Here is a 19,704-nt window from a genome sequence, read left to right as displayed (position 1 = left end):
GACGTTGCGGCGAGGGGTTTGACCCTGCGGCGAGGGGTTTGATGCTGCGGCGAGGGGTTTGATGCTGCGGCGAGGGGTTTGATGGAGCGGCGAGGGGTTTGATGGAGCGGCGAGGGGTTTGATGCTGCGGCGAGGGGTTTGATGGAGCGGCGAGGGGTTTGATGGAGCGGCGAGGGGTTTGACGGAGCGGCGAGGGGTTTGACGGAGCGGCGAGGGGTTTGACGGAGCGACGAGGGGTTTGATGGAGCGGCGAGGGGTTTGATGGAGCGGCGAGGGGTTTGACGCTGCGACGAGGGGTTTGACGTTGCGGCGAGGGGTTTGACGTTGCGGCGAGGGGTTTGATGGAGCGGCGAGGGGTTTGATGGAGCGGCGAGGGGTTTGATGGAGCGGCGAGGGGTTTGATGCTGCGGCGAGGGGTTTGACGTTGCGGCGAGGGGTTTGATGCTGCGGCGAGGGGTTTGATACTGCGGCGAGGGGTTTGATGCTGCGGCGAGGGGTTTGACGTTGCGGCGAGGGGTTTGATGCTGCGGCGAGGGGTTTGATGCTGCGGCGAGGGGTTTGACGGAGCGGCGAGGGGTTTGACGTTGCGGCGAGGGGTTTGATGCTGCGGCGAGGGGTTTGATGGAGCGGCGAGGGGTTTGATGCTGCGGCGAGGGGTTTGATGCTGCGGCGAGGGGTTTGATGCTGCGGCGAGGGGTTTGATGAAGCGGCGAGGGGTTTGATGGAGCGGCGAGGGGTTTGATGGAGCGGCGAGGGGTTTGATGCTGCGGCGAGGGGTTTGACGTTGCGGCGAGGGGTTTGATGCTGCGGCGAGGGGTTTGATGGAGCGGCGAGGGGTTTGATGCTGCGGCGAGGGGTTTGATGCTGCGGCGAGGGGTTTGATGGAGCGGCGAGGGGTTTGATGGCGCGGCGAGGGGTTTGATGCTGCGGCGAGGGGTTTGACGGAGCGGCGAGGGGTTTGATGCTGCGGCGAGGGGTTTGACGTTGCGGCGAGGGGTTTGACGGAGCGGCGAGGGGTTTGACGGAGCGGCGAGGGGTTTGATGGGGCGGCGAGGGGTTTGATGGAGCGGCGAGGGGTTTGATGCAGCGGTGAGGGGTTTGATGGCGCGGCGAGGGGTTTGATGCTGCGGCGAGGGGTTTGATGTTGCGGCGAGGGGTTTGATGCTGCGGCGAGGGGTTTGATGGAGCGGCGAGGAGTTTGATGCTGCGGCGAGGGGTTTGATGCTGCGGCGAGGGGTTTGACGGAGCGGCGAGGGGTTTGACGGAGCGGCGAGGGGTTTGATGCTGCGGCGAGGGGTTTGATGGAGCGGCGAGGGGTTTGATGGAGCGGCGAGGGGTTTGATGGAGCGGCGAGGGGTTTGATGGGGCGGCGAGGGGTTTGATGCTGCGGCGAGGGGTTTGATGCTGCGGCGAGGGGTTTGACGGAGCGGCGAGGGGTTTGATGCTGCGGCGAGGGGTTTGATGGAGCGGCGAGGGGTTTGATGGAGCGGCGAGGGGTTTGATGCTGCGGCGAGGGGTTTGATGGAGCGGCGAGGGGTTTGATGCTGCGGCGAAGGGTTTGATGCTGCGGCGAGGGGTTTGACGGAGCGGCGAGGGGTTTGATAGAGCGGCGAGGGGTTTGATGCTGCGGCGAAGGGTTTGATGCTGCGGCGAGGGGTTTGATGGGGCGGCGAGGGGTTTGACGGAGCGGCGAGGGGTTTGATGGGGCGGCGAGGGGTTTGATGGGGCGGCGAGGGGTTTGACGGAGCGGCGAGGGGTTTGACGGAGCGGCGAGGGGTTTGACGGAGCGGCGAGGGGTTTGATGCTGCGGCGAGGGGAATGATGCTGCGGCGAGGGGTTTGACGGAGCGGCGAGGGGTTTGATGGAGCGGCGAGGGGTTTGATGCTGCGGCGAGGGGTTTGATGGAGCGGCGAGGGGTTTGATGCTGCGGCGAGGGGTTTGACGGAGCGACGAGGGGTTTGATGCTGCGGCGAGGGGTTTGATGCTGCGGCGAGGGGTTTGATGGAGCGGCGAGGGGTTTGATGGAGCGGCGAGGGGTTTGATGCTGCGGCGAGGGGTTTGACGGAGCGGCGAGGGGTTTGATGCTGCGGCGAGGGGTTTGACGGAGCGGCGAGGGGTTTGATGCTGCGGCGAGGGGTTTGATGCTGCGGCGAGGGGTTTGATGCTGCGGCGAGGGGTTTGATGGGGCGGCGAGGGGTTTGATGGAGCGGCGAGGGGTTTGATGGAGCGGCGAGGGGTTTGATGGAGCGGCGAGGGGTTTGATGGAGCGGCGAGGGGTTTGATGCTGCGGCGAGGGGTTTGATGGAGCGGCGAGGGGTTTGATGGCGCGGCGAGGGGTTTGATGCTGCGGCGAGGGGTTTGACGGAGCGGCGAGGGGTTTGATGCTGCGGCGAGGGGTTTGACGTTGCGGCGAGGGGTTTGACGGAGCGGCGAGGGGTTTGACGGAGCGGCGAGGGGTTTGATGGGGCGGCGAGGGGTTTGATGGAGCGGCGAGGGGTTTGATGCAGCGGTGAGGGGTTTGATGGCGCGGCGAGGGGTTTGATGCTGCGGCGAGGGGTTTGATGTTGCGGCGAGGGGTTTGATGCTGCGGCGAGGGGTTTGATGCTGCGGCGAGGGGTTTGATGGAGCGGCGAGGGGTTTGATGGAGCGGCGAGGGGTTTGAAGCTGCGGCGAGGGGTTTGACGTTGCGGCGAGGGGTTTGATGCTGCGGCGAGGGGTTTGATGCTGCGGCGAGGGGTTTGATGGAGCGGCGAGGGGTTTGATGGAGCGGCGAGGGGTTTGATGCTGCGGCGAGGGGTTTGATGGAGCGGCGAGGGGTTTGACGGAGCGGCGAGGGGTTTGACGGAGCGGCGAGGGGTTTGACGGAGCGACGAGGGGTTTGATGGAGCGGCGAGGGGTTTGATGGAGCGGCGAGGGGTTTGACGCTGCGACGAGGGGTTTGACGTTGCGGCGAGGGGTTTGACGGAGCGGCGAGGGGTTTGACGGAGCGACGAGGGGTTTGATGGAGCGGCGAGGGGTTTGATGGAGCGGCGAGGGGTTTGACGCTGCGACGAGGGGTTTGACGTTGCGGCGAGGGGTTTGACGGAGCGGCGAGGGGTTTGATGGAGCGGCGAGGGGTTTGACGCTGCGACGAGGGGTTTGATGGAGCGGCGAGGGGTTTGACGGAGCGGCGAGGGGTTTGATGGAGCGGCGAGGGGTTTGACGCTGCGACGAGGGGTTTGACGTTGCGGCGAGGGGTTTGACGTTGCGGCGAGGGGTTTGATGGAGCGGCGAGGGGTTTGATGGAGCGGCGAGGGGTTTGATGGAGCGGCGAGGGGTTTGATGCTGCGACGAGGGGTTTGATGCTGCGGCGAGGGGTTTGATACTGCGGCGAGGGGTTTGATGCTGCGGCGAGGGGTTTGACGTTGCGGCGAGGGGTTTGATGCTGCGGCGAGGGGTTTGATGCTGCGGCGAGGGGTTTGATGCTGCGGCGAGGGGTTTGATGGAGCGGCGAGGGGTTTGATGGAGCGGCGAGGGGTTTGATGCTGCGGCGAGGGGTTTGACGTTGCGGCGAGGGGTTTGATGCTGCGGCGAGGGGTTTGATGGAGCGGCGAGGGGTTTGATGCTGCGGCGAGGGGTTTGATGCTGCGGCGAGGGGTTTGATGCTGCGGCGAGGGGTTTGACGGAGCGGCGAGGGGTTTGATGCTGCGGCGAGGGGTTTGACGTTGCGGCGAGGGGTTTGATACTGCGGCGAGGGGTTTGATGGAGCGGCGAGGGGTTTGACGGAGCGGCGAGGGGTTTGATGCTGCGGCGAGGGGTTTGATGCTGCGGCGAGGGGTTTGACGGAGCGGCGAGGGGTTTGATGCTGCGGCGAGGGGTTTGACGGAGCGGCGAGGGGTTTGATGGGGCGGCGAGGGGTTTGATGGAGCGGCGAGGGGTTTGATGCTGCGGTGAGGGGTTTGATGGCGCGGCGAGGGGTTTGATGCTGCGGCGAGGGGTTTGATGTTGCGGCGAGGGGTTTGATGCTGCGGCGAGGGGTTTGATGGAGCGGCGAGGAGTTTGATGCTGCGGCGAGGGGTTTGATGTTGCGGCGAGGGGTTTGATGCTGCGGCGAGGGGTTTGATGGAGCGGCGAGGGGTTTGATGGAGCGGCGAGGGGTTTGATGGAGCGGCGAGGGGTTTGATGGAGCGGCGAGGGGTTTGATGGAGCGGCGAGGGGTTTGACGGAGCGGCGAGGGGTTTGATGGGGCGGCGAGGGGTTTGATGGAGCGGCGAGGGGTTTGATGCTGCGGCGAGGGGTTTGACGGAGCGGCGAGGGGTTTGATGCTGCGGCGAGGGGTTTGATGGGGCGGCGAGGGGTTTGATGCTGCGGCGAGGGGTTTGATGGAGCGGCGAGGGGTTTGATGGAGCGGCGAGGGGTTTGATGCTGCGGCGAGGGGTTTGATGGAGCGGCGAGGGGTTTGATGGAGCGGCGAGGGGATTGATGGAGCGGCGAGGGGTTTGATGGAGCGGCGAGGGGTTTGATGGGGCGGCGAGGGGTTTGACGGAGCGGCGAGGGGTTTGACGGAGCGGCGAGGGGTTTGATGCTGCGGCGAAGGGTTTGACGGAGCGGCGAGGGGTTTGATGCTGCGGCGAGGGGTTTGATGCTGCGGCGAAGGGTTTGACGGAGCGGCGAGGGGTTTGATGGAGCGGCGAGGGGTTTGATGCTGCGGCGAGGGGTTTGACGCTGCGGCGAGGGGTTTGATGGAGCGGCGAGGGGTTTGATGCTGCGGCGAGGGGTTTGATGGAGCGGCGAGGGGTTTGATGGAGCGGCGAGGGGTTTGATGGAACGGCGAGGGGTTTGATGGAGCGGCGAGGGGTTTGATGCTGCGGCGAAGGGTTTGATGCTGCGGCGAGGGGTTTGATGCTGCGGCGAGGGGTTTGATGGGGCGGCGAGGGGTTTGATGCTGCGGCGAGGGGTTTGATGCTGCGGCGAGGGGTTTGATGGCGCGGCGAAGGGTTTGATGGAGCGGCGAGGGGTTTGATGGAGCGGCGAGGGGTTTGATGGAGCGGCGAGGGGTTTGATGGAGCGGCGAGGGGTTTGATGGGGCGGCGAGGGGTTTGATGGAGCGGCGAGGGGTTTGACGGAGCGGCGAGGGGTTTGATGCTGCGGCGAAGGGTTTGACGGAGCGGCGAGGGGTTTGATGCTGCGGCGAGGGGTTTGATGCTGCGGCGAAGGGTTTGACGGAGCGGCGAGGGGTTTGATGGAGCGGCGAGGGGTTTGATGCTGCGGCGAGGGGTTTGACGCTGCGGCGAGGGGTTTGATGGAGCGGCGAGGGGTTTGATGCTGCGGCGAGGGGTTTGATGGAGCGGCGAGGGGTTTGATGGAGCGGCGAGGGGTTTGATGGAGCGGCGAGGGGTTTGATGCTGCGGCGAAGGGTTTGATGCTGCGGCGAGGGGTTTGATGCTGCGGCGAGGGGTTTGATGGGGCGGCGAGGGGTTTGATGCTGCGGCGAGGGGTTTGATGCTGCGGCGAGGGGTTTGACGGAGCGGCGAGGGGTTTGATGGAGCGGCGAGGGGTTTGATGCTGCGGCGAAGGGTTTGATGCTGCGGCGAGGGGTTTGATGGGGCGGCGAGGGGTTTGACGGAGCGGCGAGGGGTTTGACGGAGCGGCGAGGGGTTTGATGGGGCGGCGAGGGGTTTGACGTTGCGGCGAGGGGTTTGATGCTGCGGCGAGGGGTTTGATGCTGCGGCGAGGGGAATGATGCTGCGGCGAGGGGTTTGACGGAGCGGCGAGGGGTTTGATGGAGCGGCGAGGGGTTTGATGGAGCGGCGAGGGGTTTGATGCTGCGGCGAGGGGTTTGACGGAGCGGCGAGGGGTTTGATGCTGCGGCGAGGGGTTTGATGCTGCGGCGAGGGGTTTGATGGAGCGGCGAGGGGTTTGATGCTGCGGCGAGGGGTTTGACGTTGCGGCGAGGGGTTTGATGGAGCGGCGAGGGGTTTGATGGAGCGGCGAGGGGTTTGATGGAGCGGCGAGGGGTTTGATGGAGCGGCGAGGGGTTTGATGGAGCGGCGAGGGGTTTGATGCTGCGGCGAGGGGTTTGATGCTGCGGCGAGGGGTTTGATGGAGCGGCGAGGGGTTTGATGCTGCGGCGAGGGGTTTGATGGAGCGGCGAGGGGTTTGATGCTGCGGCGAGGGGTTTGATGCTGCGGCGAGGGGTTTGATGCTGCGGCGAGGGGTTTGATGGAGCGGCGAGGGGTTTGATGGAGCGGCGAGGGGTTTGACGTTGCGGCGAGGGGTTTGATGGAGCGGCGAGGGGTTTGATGCTGCGGCGAGGGGTTTGATGGAGCGGCGAGGGGTTTGACGGAGCGGCGAGGGGTTTGATGCTGCGGCGAAGGGTTTGACGGAGCGGCGAGGGGTTTGATGCTGCGGCGAGGGGTTTGATGCTGCGGCGAAGGGTTTGACGGAGCGGCGAGGGGATTGATGGAGCGGCGAGGGGTTTGACGCTGCGGCGAGGGGATTGATGGAGCGGCGAGGGGTTTGATGGAGCGGCGAGGGGTTTGATGCTGCGGCGAGGGGTTTGACGGAGCGGCGAGGGGTTTGATGCTGCGGCGAGGGGTTTGATGCTGCGGCGAGGGGTTTGATGGAGCGGCGAGGGGTTTGATGCTGCGGCGAGGGGTTTGACGTTGCGGCGAGGGGTTTGATGGAGCGGCGAGGGGTTTGATGGAGCGGCGAGGGGTTTGATGGAGCGGCGAGGGGTTTGATGGAGCGGCGAGTGGTTTGATGCTGCGGCGAGGGGTTTGATGCTGCGGCGAGGGGTTTGATGGAGCGGCGAGGGGTTTGATGCTGCGGCGAGGGGTTTGATGGAGCGGCGAGGGGTTTGATGCTGCGGCGAGGGGTTTGATGCTGCGGCGAGGGGTTTGATGCTGCGGCGAGGGGTTTGATGGAGCGGCGAGGGGTTTGATGGAGCGGCGACGGGTTTGACGTTGCGGCGAGGGGTTTGATGGAGCGGCGAGGGGTTTGATGCTGCGGCGAGGGGTTTGATGGAGCGGCGAGGGGTTTGACGGAGCGGCGAGGGGTTTGATGCTGCGGCGAAGGGTTTGACGGAGCGGCGAGGGGTTTGATGCTGCGGCGAGGGGTTTGATGCTGCGGCGAAGGGTTTGACGGAGCGGCGAGGGGTTTGATGGAGCGGCGAGGGGTTTGATGCTGCGGCGAGGGGTTTGGCGCTGCGGCGAGGGGTTTGATGGAGCGGCGAGGGGTTTGATGCTGCGGCGAGGGGTTTGATGGAGCGGCGAGGGGTTTGATGGAGCGGCGAGGGGTTTGATGGAGCGGCGAGGGGTTTGATGCTGCGGCGAAGGGTTTGATGCTGCGGCGAGGGGTTTGATGCTGCGGCGAGGGGTTTGATGGGGCGGCGAGGGGTTTGATGGGGCGGCGAGGGGTTTGATGCTGCGGCGAGGGGTTTGATGGAGCGGCGAGGGGTTTGATGCTGCGGCGAGGGGTTTGATGCTGCGGCGAGGGGTTTGATGGAGCGGCGAGGTGTTTGATGCTGCGGCGAGGGGTTTGATGGAGCGGCGAGGGGTTTGATGCTGCGGCGAGGGGTTTGATGCTGCGGCGAGGGGTTTGATGCTGCGGCGAGGGGTTTGATGGAGCGGCGAGGGGTTTGATGGAGCGGCGAGGGGTTTGATGGAGCGGCGAGGGGTTTGATGCTGCGGCGAGGGGTTTGACGTTGCGGCGAGGGGTTTGATGGAGCGGCGAGGGGTTTGATGGAGCGGCGAGGGGTTTGATGCTGCGGCGAGGGGTTTGATGCTGCGGCGAGGGGTTTGATGGAGCGGCGAGGGGTTTGACGCTGCGGCGAGGGGTTTGATGGGGCGGCGAGGGGTTTGATGGGGCGGCGAGGGGTTTGATGGGGCGGCGAGGGGTTTGATGGGGCGGCGAGGGGTTTGATGGAGCGGCGAGGGGTTTGATTGAGCGGCGAGGGGTTTGATGGAGCGGCGAGGGGTTTGATGGAGCGGCGAGGGGTTTGACGGAGCGGCGAGGGGTTTGATGGAGCGGCGAAGGGTTTGATGCTGCGGCGAGGGGTTTGATGGGGCGGCGAGGGGTTTGACGGAGCGGCGAGGGGTTTAATGGAGCGGCGAGGGGTTTGACGGAGCGGCGAGGGGTTTGATGCTGCGGCGAGGGGTTTGGCGCTGCGGCGAGGGGTTTGATGGAGCGGCGAGGGGTTTGATGCTGCGGCGAGGGGTTTGATGGAGCGGCGAGGGGTTTGATGGAGCGGCGAGGGGTTTGATGGAGCGGCGAGGGGTTTGATGCTGCGGCGAAGGGTTTGATGCTGCGGCGAGGGGTTTGATGCTGCGGCGAGGGGTTTGATGGGGCGGCGAGGGGTTTGATGGGGCGGCGAGGGGTTTGATGCTGCGGCGAGGGGTTTGATGGAGCGGCGAGGGGTTTGATGCTGCGGCGAGGGGTTTGATGCTGCGGCGAGGGGTTTGATGGAGCGGCGAGGGGTTTGATGCTGCGGCGAGGGGTTTGATGGAGCGGCGAGGGGTTTGATGCTGCGGCGAGGGGTTTGATGCTGCGGCGAGGGGTTTGATGCTGCGGCGAGGGGTTTGATGGAGCGGCGAGGGGTTTGATGGAGCGGCGAGGGGTTTGACGTTGCGGCGAGGGGTTTGATGGAGCGGCGAGGGGTTTGATGCTGCGGCGAGGGGTTTGATGGAGCGGCGAGGGGTTTGACGGAGCGGCGAGGGGTTTGATGCTGCGGCGAAGGGTTTGACGGAGCGGCGAGGGGTTTGATGCTGCGGCGAGGGGTTTGATGCTGCGGCGAAGGGTTTGACGGAGCGGCGAGGGGTTTGATGGAGCGGCGAGGGGTTTGATGCTGCGGCGAGGGGTTTGGCGCTGCGGCGAGGGGTTTGATGGAGCGGCGAGGGGTTTGATGCTGCGGCGAGGGGTTTGATGGAGCGGCGAGGGGTTTGATGGAGCGGCGAGGGGTTTGATGGAGCGGCGAGGGGTTTGATGCTGCGGCGAAGGGTTTGATGCTGCGGCGAGGGGTTTGATGCTGCGGCGAGGGGTTTGATGGGGCGGCGAGGGGTTTGATGGGGCGGCGAGGGGTTTGATGCTGCGGCGAGGGGTTTGATGCTGCGGCGAGGGGTTTGACGGAGCGGCGAGGGGTTTGATGGAGCGGCGAGGGGTTTGATGCTGCGGCGAGGGGTTTGATGCTGCGGCGAAGGGTTTGATGCTGCGGCGAGGGGTTTGATGGGGCGACGAGGGGTTTGACGGAGCGGCGAGGGGTTTGATGGGGCGGCGAGGGGTTTGATGGAGCGGCGAGGGGTTTGACGGAGCGGCGAGGGGTTTGATGCTGCGGCGAGGGGAATGATGCTGCGGCGAGGGGTTTGACGGAGCGGCGAGGGGTTTGATGGAGCGGCGAGGGGTTTGATGGAGCGGCGAGGGGTTTGATGCTGCGGCGAGGGGTTTGACGGAGCGGCGAGGGGTTTGATGCTGCGGCGAGGGGTTTGATGCTGCGGCGAGGGGTTTGATGGAGCGGCGAGGGGTTTGATGGAGCGGCGAGGGGTTTGATGCTGCGGCGAGGGGTTTGACGTTGCGGCGAGGGGTTTGATGGAGCGGCGAGGGGTTTGATGGAGCGGCGAGGGGTTTGATGCTGCGGCGAGGGGTTTGATGCTGCGGCGAGGGGTTTGATGGAGCGGCGAGGGGTTTGACGCTGCGGCGAGGGGTTTGATGGGGCGGCGAGGGGTTTGATGGGGCGGCGAGGGGTTTGATGGGGCGGCGAGGGGTTTGATGGGGCGGCGAGGGGTTTGATGGAGCGGCGAGGGGTTTGATTGAGCGGCGAGGGGTTTGATGGAGCGGCGAGGGGTTTGATGGAGCGGCGAGGGGTTTGACGGAGCGGCGAGGGGTTTGATGGAGCGGCGAAGGGTTTGATGCTGCGGCGAGGGGTTTGATGGGGCGGCGAGGGGTTTGACGGAGCGGCGAGGGGTTTAATGGAGCGGCGAGGGGTTTGACGGAGCGGCGAGGGGTTTGATGCTGCGGCGAGGGGTTTGATGGAGCGGCGAGGGGTTTGATGCTGCGGCGAGGGGTTTGATGCTGCGGCGAGGGGTTTGATGCTGCGGCGAGGGGTTTGATGGAGCGGCGAGGGGTTTGATGGAGCGGCGAGGGGTTTGATGGAGCGGCGAGGGGTTTGATGGAGCGGCGAGGGGTTTGACGGAGCGGCGAGGGGTTTGATGCTGCGGCGAGGGGTTTGACGGAGCGGCGAGGGGTTTGATGGAGCGGCGAGGGGTTTGATGGAGCGGCGAGGGGTTTGATGCTGCGGCGAGGGGTTTGACGGAGCGGCGAGGGGTTTGATGCTGCGGCGAGGGGTTTGATGCTGCGGCGAGGGGTTTGGTGCTGCGGCGAGGGGTTTGATGGGGCAGCGAGGGGTTTGATGGGGCGGCGAGGGGTTTGACGGAGCGGCGAGGGGTTTGACGGAGCGGCGAGGGGTTTGATGGAGCGGCGAGGGGTTTGATGCTGCGGCGAGGGGTTTGATGGGGCGGCGAGGGGTTTGACGGAGCGGCGAGGGGTTTGATGGAGCGGCGAGGGGTTTGACGGAGCGGCGAGGGGTTTGATGCTGCGGCGAGGGGTTTGATGCTGCGGCGAGGGGTTTGATGGAGCGGCGAGGGGTTTGATGGAGCGGCGAGGGGTTTGATGGAGCGGCGAGGGGTTTGATGGAGCGGCGAGGGGTTTGATGCTGCGGCGAGGGGTTTGATGCTGCGGCGAGGGGTTTGATGGAGCGGCGAGGGGTTTGACGGAGCGGCGAGGGGTTTGATGCTGCGGCGAGGGGTTTGATGCTGCGGCGAGGGGTTTGATGGAGCGGCGAGGGGTTTGATGGAGCGGCGAGGGGTTTGATGCTGCGGCGAGGGGTTTGACGGAGCGGCGAGGGGTTTGATGCTGCGGCGAGGGGTTTGATGCTGCGGCGAGGGGTTTGATGGAGCGGCGAGGGGTTTGATGGAGCGGCGAGGGGTTTGATGCTGCGGCGAGGGGTTTGACGTTGCGGCGAGGGGTTTGATGGAGCGGCGAGGGGTTTGATGGAGCGGCGAGGGGTTTGATGCTGCGGCGAGGGGTTTGATGGAGCGGCGAGGGGTTTGATGCTGCGGCGAGGGGTTTGATGCTGCGGCGAGGGGTTTGATGGAGCGGCAAGGGGTTTGACGCTGCGGCGAGGGGTTTGATGCTGCGGCGAGGGGTTTGATGGAGCGGCGAGGGGTTTGATGCTGCGGCGAGGGGTTTGATGGAGCGGCGAGGGGTTTGATGGAGCGGCGAGGGGTTTGATGCTGCGGCGAGGGGTTTGATGGAGCGGCGAGGGGTTTGATGCTGCGGCGAGGGGTTTGATGGAGCGGCGAGGGGTTTGATGCTGCGGCGAGGGGTTTGATGCTGCGGCGAGGGGTTTGATGGAGCGGCGAGGGGTTTGGTGCTGCGGCGAGGGGTTTGACGGAGCGGCGAGGGGTTTGACGGAGCGGCGAGGGGTTTGATGGAGCGGCGAGGGGTTTGATGCTGCGGCGAGGGGTTTGATGCTGCGGCGAGGGGTTTGATGCTGCGGCGAGGGGTTTGATGGAGCGGCGAGGGGTTTGATGGAGCGGCGAGGGGTTTGATGCTCCGGCGAGGGGTTTGATGCTGCGGCGAGGGGTTTGACGGAGCGGCGAGGGGTTTGATGGAGCGGCGAGGGGTTTGATGCTGCGGCGAGGGGTTTGATGCTGCGGCGAGGGGTTTGACGGAGCGGCGAGGGGTTTGATGGAGCGGCGAGGGGTTTGACGCTGCGGCGAGGGGTTTGATGGGGCGGCGAGGGGTTTGACGGAGCGGCGAGGGGTTTGATGCTGCGGCGAGGGGTTTGATGGGGCGGCGAGGGGTTTGACGGAGCGGCGAGGGGTTTGACGGAGCGGCGAGGGGTTTGATGGAGCGGCGAGGGGTTTGATGCTGCGGCGAGGGGTTTGACGGGGCGGCGAGGGGTTTGACGGGGCGGCGAGGGGTTTGACGGAGCGGGGAGGGGTTTGATGGAGCGGCGAGGGGTTTGATGGGGCGGCGAGGGGTTTGATGCTGCGGCGAGGGGTTTGATGGAGCGGCGAGGGGTTTGATGCTGCGGCGAGGGGTTTGATGGGGCGGCGAGGGGTTTGATGCTGCGACGAAGGGTTTGATGGAGCGGCGAGGGGTTTGATGGAGCGGCGAGGGGTTTGATGCTGCGGCGAGGGGTTTGATGGAGCGGCGAGGGGTTTGATGCTGCGGCGAGGGGTTTGATGGAGCGGCGAGGGGTTTGATGGAGCGGCGAGGGGTTTGATGGGGCGGCGAGGGGTTTGATGGAGCGGCGAGGGGTTTGATGGGGCGGCGAGGGGTTTGATGGAGCGGCGAGGGGTTTGATGGGGCGGCGAGGGGTTTGATGGAGCGGCGAGGGGTTTGATGGGGCGGCGAGGGGTTTGATGGGGCGGCGAGGGGTTTGATGGAGCGGCGAGGGGTTTGATGGGGCGGCGAGGGGTTTGATGCTGCGGCGAGGGGTTTGATGGAGCGGCGAGGGGTTTGATGCTGCGGCGAGGGGTTTGATGGAGCGGCGAGGGGTTTGATGGGGCGGCGAGGGGTTTGATGCTGCGGCGAAGGGTTTGATGGAGCGGCGAGGAGTTTGATGGAGCGGCGAGGGGTTTGATGTTGCCGCGAGGGGTTTGATGCTGCGGCGAGGGGTTTGATGGAGCGGCGAGGGGTTTGATGGTGCGGCGAGGGTTTTGATGCTGCGGCGAGGGGTTTGATGGAGCGGCGAGGGGTTTGATGGAGCGGCGAGGGGTTTGATGGTGCGGCGAGGGGTTTGATGCTGCGGCGAGGGGTTTGATGCTGCGGCGAGGGGTTTGATGGAGCGGCGAGGGGTTTGACGGAGCGGCGAGGGGTTTGATGCTGCGGCGAGGGGTTTGATGCTGCGGCGAGGGGTTTGATGGAGCGGCGAGGGGTTTGATGGAGCGGCGAGGGGTTTGATGCTGCGGCGAGGGGTTTGACGGAGCGGCGAGGGGTTTGATGCTGCGGCGAGGGGTTTGATGCTGCGGCGAGGGGGTTTGATGGAGCGGCGAGGCGTTTGATGGAGCGGCGAGGGGTTTGATGCTGCGGCGAGGGGTTTGACGTTGCGGCGAGGGGTTTGATGGAGCGGCGAGGGGTTTGATGGAGCGGCGAGGGGTTTGATGCTGCGGCGAGGGGTTTGATGGAGCGGCGAGGGGTTTGATGCTGCGGCGAGGGGTTTGATGCTGCGGCGAGGGGTTTGATGGAGCGGCGAGGGGTTTGACGCTGCGGAGAGGGGTTTGATGCTGCGGAGAGGGGTTTGATGGAGCGGCGAGGGGTTTGATGCTGCGGCGAGGGGTTTGATGGAGCGGCGAGGGGTTTGATGGAGCGGCGAGGGGTTTGATGCTGCGGCGAGGGGTTTGATGGAGCGGCGAGGGGTTTTATGCTGCGGCGAGGGGTTTGATGGAGCGGCGAGGGGTTTGATGCTGCGGCGAGGGGTTTGATGCTGCGGCGAGGGGTTTGATGGAGCGGCGAGGGGTTTGGTGCTGCGGCGAGGGGTTTGATGGGGCGGCGAGGGGTTTGACGGAGCGGCGAGGGGTTTGACGGAGCGGCGAGGGGTTTGATGGAGCGGCGAGGGGTTTGATGCTGCGGCGAGGGGTTTGATGCTGCGGCGAGGGGTTTGATGGAGCGGCGAGGGGTTTGGTGCTGCGGCGAGGGGTTTGATGGGGCGGCGAGGGGATTGACGGAGCGGCGAGGGGTTTGACGGAGCGGCGAGGGGTTTGATGGAGCGGCGAGGGGTTTGATGCTGCGGCGAGGGGTTTGATGCTGCGGCGAGGGGTTTGATGGAGCGGCGAGGGGTTTGATGCTGCGGCGAGGGGTTTGATGGAGCGGCGAGGGGTTTGATGGAGCGGCGAGGGGTTTGATGGGGCGGCGAGGGGTTTGATGCTCCGGCGAGGGGTTTGATGCTGCGGCGAGGGGTTTGACGGAGCGGCGAGGGGTTGATGGAGCGGCGAGGGGTTTGATGCTGCGGCGAAGGGTTTGATGGAGCGGCGAGGGGTTTGATGGAGCGGCGAGGGGTTTGACGGAGCGGCGAGGGGTTTGATGGAGCGGCGAGGGGTTTGACGCTGCGGCGAGGGGTTTGATGGGGCGGCGAGGGGTTTGACGGAGCGGCGAGGGGTTTGATGCTGCGGCGAGGGGTTTGATGGGGCGGCGAGGGGTTTGACGGAGCGGCGAGGGGTTTGACGGAGCGGCGAGGGGTTTGATGGAGCGGCGAGGGGTTTGATGCTGCGGCGAGGGGTTTGACGGGGCGGCGAGGGGTTTGATGCTGCGGCGAGGGGTTTGATGGAGCGGCGAGGGGTTTGATGGAGCGGCGAGGGGGTTTGATGGGGCGGCGAGGGGTTTGACGGGGCGGCGAGGGGTTTGACGGAGCGGCGAGGGGTTTGATGGAGCGGCGAGGGCTTTGATGCTGCGGCGAGGGGTTTGATGGAGCGGCGAGGGGTTTGATGCTGCGGCGAGGGGTTTGATGGGGCGGCGAGGGGTTTGATGCTGCGGCGAAGGGTTTGATGGAGCGGCGAGGGGTTTGATGGAGCGGCGAGGGGTTTGATGCTGCGGCGAGGGGTTTGATGGAGCGGCGAGGGGTTTGATGGGGCGGCGAGGGGTTTGATGGAGCGGCGAGGGGTTTGATGGGGCGGCGAGGGGTTTGATGGAGCGGCGAGGGGTTTGATGCTGCGGCGAGGGGTTTGATGCTGCAGCGAGGGGTTTGATGGGGCGGCGAGGGGTTTGATGGGGCGGCGAGGGGTTTGATGGGGCGGCGAGGGGTTTGATGGGGCGGCGAGGGGTTTGATGGAGCGGCGAGGGGTTTGATGGAGCGGCGAGGGGTTTGATGGAGCGGCGAGGGGTTTGATGGGGCGGTGAGGGGTTTGATGCTGCGGCGAGGGGTTTGATGCTGCGGCGAGGGGTTTGATGGGGCGGCGAGGGTTTGATGGAGCGGCGAGGGGTTTGATGGGGCGGCGAGGGGTTTGATGGAGCGGCGAGGGGTTTGATGCTGCGGCGAGGGGTTTGATGCTGCAGCGAGGGGTTTGATGGGGCGGCGAGGGGATTGATGGGGCGGCGAGGGGTTTGATGCTGCGGCGAGGGGTTTGATGCTGCGGCGAGGGGTTTGATGCTGCGGCGAGGGGTTTGATGCTGCGGCAAAGGGTTTGATGGGGCGGCGAGGGGTTTGATGGAGCGGCGAGGTGTTTGATGGAGCGGCGAGGGGTTTGATTGTTTTGATGGAGCGGCGAGGGGTTTGATGGAGCGGCGAGGGGTTTGATGCTCCGGCGAGGGGTTTGATGCTGCGGCGAGGGGTTTGACGGAGCGGCGAGGGGTTTGATGAGCGGCCGAGGGGTTTGATGCTGCGGCGAAGGGTTGATGGAGCGGCGAGGGGTTGATGGAGCGGCGAGGGTTTGACGGAGCGGCAAGGGGTTTGATGGAGCGGCGAGGGGTTTGACGGCTGCGGCGAGGGGTTTGATGGGGCGGCGAGGGGTTGACGGAGCGGCGAGGGGTTTGACGGAGCGGCGAGGGGTTTGATGAGCGGCGAGGGGTTTGATGACTGCGGCGAGGGGTTTGACGGAGCGGCGAGGGGTTTGACGGAGCGGCGAGGGGTTTGATGGAGCGGCGAGGGGTTCGATGCTGCGGCGAGGGGTTGACGGGCGGCGAGGGGTTGTGACGGGCGGCGAGGGGTTTGACGGAGCGGCGAGGGGTTTGATGGGAGCGGCGAGGGGTTTGATGGCTGCGGCGAGGGGTTTGATGGAGCGGCGAGGGGTTTGATGCTGCGGCGAGGGGTTTGATGCTGCGGCGAGGGGTTTGATGGAGCGGCGAGGGGTTTGATGGGGCGGCGAGGGTCTGATGCTGCGGCGAAGGGTTTGATGGAGCGGCGAGGGGTTTGATGGAGCGGCGAGGGGTTTGATGCTGCGGCGAGGGGTTTGATGAGCGGCGAGGGGTTTGATGGGGCGGCGAGGGGTTTGATGAGCGGCGAGGGGTTTGATGGGGCGGCGAGGGGTTTGATGGAGCGGCGAGGGTTTGATGCTGCGGCGAGGGGTTTGATGCTGCAGCGAGGGGTTGATGGGGCGGCGAGGGGTTTGATGGGGCGGCGAGGGGTTTGATGGGGCGGCGAGGGGTTTGATGGGGCGGCGAGGGGTTTGATGGGGCGGCGAGGGGATTGATGGAGCGGCGAGGGGTTTGATGAGCGGCGAGGGGTTTGATGGGGCGGCGAGGGGTTTGATGCTGCGGCGAGGGGTTTGATGCTGCGGCGAGGGGTTTGATGGGGCGGCGAGGGGTTTGATGGAGCGGCGAGGGGTTTGATGGAGCGGCGAGGGGTTTGATGGGGCGGCGAGGGGTTTGATGCTGCGGCGAGGGGTTTAATGCTGCGGCGAGGGGTTTGATGGAGCGGCGAGGGGTTTGATGGAGCGGCGAGGGGTTGATGCTGCGGCGGAGGGGTTTGATGGGGCGGCGAGGGGTTTGATGGGCGGCGAGGGGTTTGATGGGGCGGCGAGGGTTTGATGGGGCGGCGAGGGGTTTGATGGAGCGGCGAGGGGTTTGATGGAGCGGCGAGGGGGTTTGATGAGCGGCGAGGGGTTTGATGGGCGGCGAGGGGTTTGATGCTGCGGCGAGGGGTTTGATGTTGCGGCGAGGGGTTTGATGGGGCGGCGAGGGGTTTGATGGGGCGGCGAGGGGTTTGATGGGGCGGCGAGGGGTTGATGCTGCAGCGAGGGGTTTGATGGGGCGGCGAGGGGTTTGATGGGGCGGCGAGGGGTTTGATGCTGCGGCGAGGGGTTTGATGCTGCGGCGAGGGGTTTGATGCTGCGGCGAGGGTTTGATGGGGCGGCGAGGGGTTTGATGGAGCGGCGAGGGGTTTGATGGGAGCGGCGAGGGGTTTGATGGAGCGGCGAGGGGTTTGACGGAGCGGCGAGGGGTTTGACGGAGCGGCGAGGGGTTTGACGGAGCGGCGAGGGGTTTGACGGAGCGGCGAGGGGTTTGACGGAGCGGCGAGGGGTTTGACGCTGCGGCGAGGGGTTTGATGGGGCGGCGAGGGTTTGATGGAGCGGCGAGGGGTTTGACGGAGCGGCGAGGGGTTTGATGGAGCGGCGAGGGGGTTTGATGGAGCGGCGAGGGGTTTTGATGCTGCGGCGAGGGGTTTGACGCTGCGGCGAGGGGTTTGACGCTGCGGCGAGGGGTTTGATGGAGCGGCGAGGGGTTTGACGCTGCGGCGAGGGGTTTGATGGGGCGGCGAGGGGTTTGATGCTGCGGCGAGGGGTTTGATGGAGCGGCGAGGGGTTTGACGGAGCGGCGAGGGGTTTGATGGAGCGGCGAGGGGTTTGATGCTGCGGCGAGGGGTTTGATGGGGCGGCGAGGGGTTTGACGGAGCGGCGAGGGGTTTGACGGAGCGGCGAGGGGTTTGATGGAGCGGCGAGGGGTTTGATGCTGCGGCGAGGGGTTTGATGCTGCGGCGAGGGGTTTGACGTTGCGGCGAGGGGTTTTGACGTTGCGGCGAGGGGTTTGATGCTGCGGCGAGGGGTTTGATGGAGCGGCGAGGGGTTTGATGGGGCGGCGAGGGGTTTGATGGAGCGGCGAGGGTTTGATGGAGCGGCGAGGGGTTTGATGCTGCGGCGAGGGTTTGACGCTGCGGCGAGGGGTTTGGTGCTGCGGCGAGGGGTTTGATGGGGCGGCGAGGGGTTTGATGGGGCGGCGAGGGGTTTGATGGAGCGGCGAGGGTTTGATGCTGCGGCGAGGGGTTTGATGCTGCGGCGAGGGGTTTGATGGAGCGGCGAGGGGTTTGACGGAGCGGCGAGGGGTTTGATGGAGCGGCGAGGGGTTTGACGGAGCGGCGAGGGGTTGATGGGGCGGCGAGGGGTTTGATGGGGCGGCGAGGGGTTTGATGCTGCGGCGAGGGGTTTGATGAGCGGCGAGGGATTTGACGGAGCGGCGAGGGGTTTGATGGAGCGGCGAGGGGTTTGACGGAGCGGCGAGGGGTTTGATGGGGCGGCGAGGGGTTTGACGGAGCGGCGAGGGTTTGATGGAGCGGCGAGGGGTTTGATGCTGCGGCGAGGGGTTTGACGGAGCGGCGAGGGGTTTGATGGAGCGGCGAGGGGTTTGACGGAGCGGCGAGGGGTTTGACGGAGCGGCGAGGGGGTTTGACGGGGCGGCGAGGGGTTTGACGGAGCGGCGAGGGGTTTGACGGAGCGGCGAGGGGTTTGATGGAGCGGCGAGGGGTTTGATGGGGCGGCATGGGGTTTGACGGAGCGGCGAGGGGTTTGACGGAGCGGCGAGGGGTTTGATGGAGCGGCGAGGGGTTTGATGCTGCGGCGAGGGTTTGACGGAGCGGCGAGGGGTTTGACGGACCGGCGAGGGGTTTGATGGGGCGGCGAGGGGTTTGATGTGGCGGCGAGGGGTTGATGCTGCGGCGAGGGGTTTGATGCCTGCGGCGAGAGGGGTTTGACGTTGCGGCGAGGGGTTTGACGTTGCGGCGAGGGGTTTGACGCTGCGGCGAGGGTTTGACGTTGCGGCGAGGGGTTTGACGTTGCGGCGAGGGGTTTGATGCTGCGGCGAGGGGTTTGATGCTGCGGCGAGGGGTTTGACGTTGCGGCGAGGGGTTTGATGGGGCGGCGAGGGGTTTGATGCTGCGGCGAGGGGGTTTGATGCTGCGGCGAGGGGTTTGACGTTGCGGCGAGGGGTTTGACGTGCGGCGAGGGGTTTGACGCTGCGGCGAGGGGTTTGACGGAGCGGCGAGGGGTTTGACGGACCGGCGAGGGGTTTGATGGGGCGGCGAGGGGTTTGATGGGGCGGCGAGGGGTTTGATGCTGCGGCGAGGGGTTTGATGCTGCGGCGAGGGGTTTGACGTTGCGGCGAGGGGTTGACGTTGCGGCGAGGGGTTTGACGCTGCGGCGAGGGGTTTGACGTTGCGGCGAGGGGTTTGACGCTGCGGCGAGGGGTTTGACGGAGCGGCGAGGGGTTTGACGCTGCGGCGAGGGGTTTGACGGAGCGGCGAGGGGTTTGACGTTGCGGCGAGGGGTTTGACGGAGCGGCGAGGGGTTTGATGGGGCGGCGAGGGGTTTGATGGAGCGGCGAGGGGTTTGATGCTGCGGCGAGGGGTTTGATGCTGCGGCGAGGGGTTGATGGGGCGGCGAGGGGTTTGATGGAGCGGCGAGGGGTTTGATGGAGCGGCGAGGGGTTTGACGGAGCGGCGAGGGGTTTGATGCTGCGGCGAGGGGTTTGATGCTGCGGCGAGGGGTTTGATGAGCGGCGAGGGTTTGACGGAGCGGCGAGGGGTTTGACGGAGCGGCGAGGGGTTTGATGCTGCGGCGAGGGGTTTGATGGAGCGGCGAGGGTTTGATGGAGCGGCGAGGGGTTTGACGGAGCGGCGAGGGGTTTGACGGAGCGGCGAGGGGTTTGATGCTGCGGCGAGGGGTTTGATGCTGCGGCGAGGGGTTTGATGGGGCGGCGAGGGTTTGATGGAGCGGCGAGGGGTTTGATGGAGCGGCGAGGGGTTTGACGGAGCGGCGAAGGGTTTGACGGAGCGGCGAGGGGTTTGATGCTGCGGCGAGGGGTTTGACGGAGCGGCGAAGGGTTTGATGGAGCGGTGAGGGTTTGATGAGCGGCGAGGGGTGTGATGCTGCGGCGAGGGTTTGATGCTGCGGCGAGGGGTTTGATGAGCGCGAGGGGTTTGATGCGATCCGGGGGCGGGCGGGGCCGGGAGGGGAGGGGGCG

General features: G+C 66.1%; 1 protein-coding gene across 2 annotated transcripts in view; it reads left to right on the top strand.

The window, feature by feature from the left end:
* The window catches only part of LOC140399363 (retinoic acid receptor RXR-alpha-A), a 348,218-nt gene that overhangs the window by 73,874 nt on the left and 254,640 nt on the right, over window positions 1-19,704 (top strand). The window lies entirely within an intron of this gene.

The sequence above is a fragment of the Scyliorhinus torazame genome, chromosome 22 (assembly GCF_047496885.1).
Source record: "Scyliorhinus torazame isolate Kashiwa2021f chromosome 22, sScyTor2.1, whole genome shotgun sequence".
NCBI lineage: Eukaryota > Metazoa > Chordata > Chondrichthyes > Carcharhiniformes > Scyliorhinidae > Scyliorhinus > Scyliorhinus torazame.
This window is presented reverse-complemented; position numbering and strand designations above follow the sequence as displayed.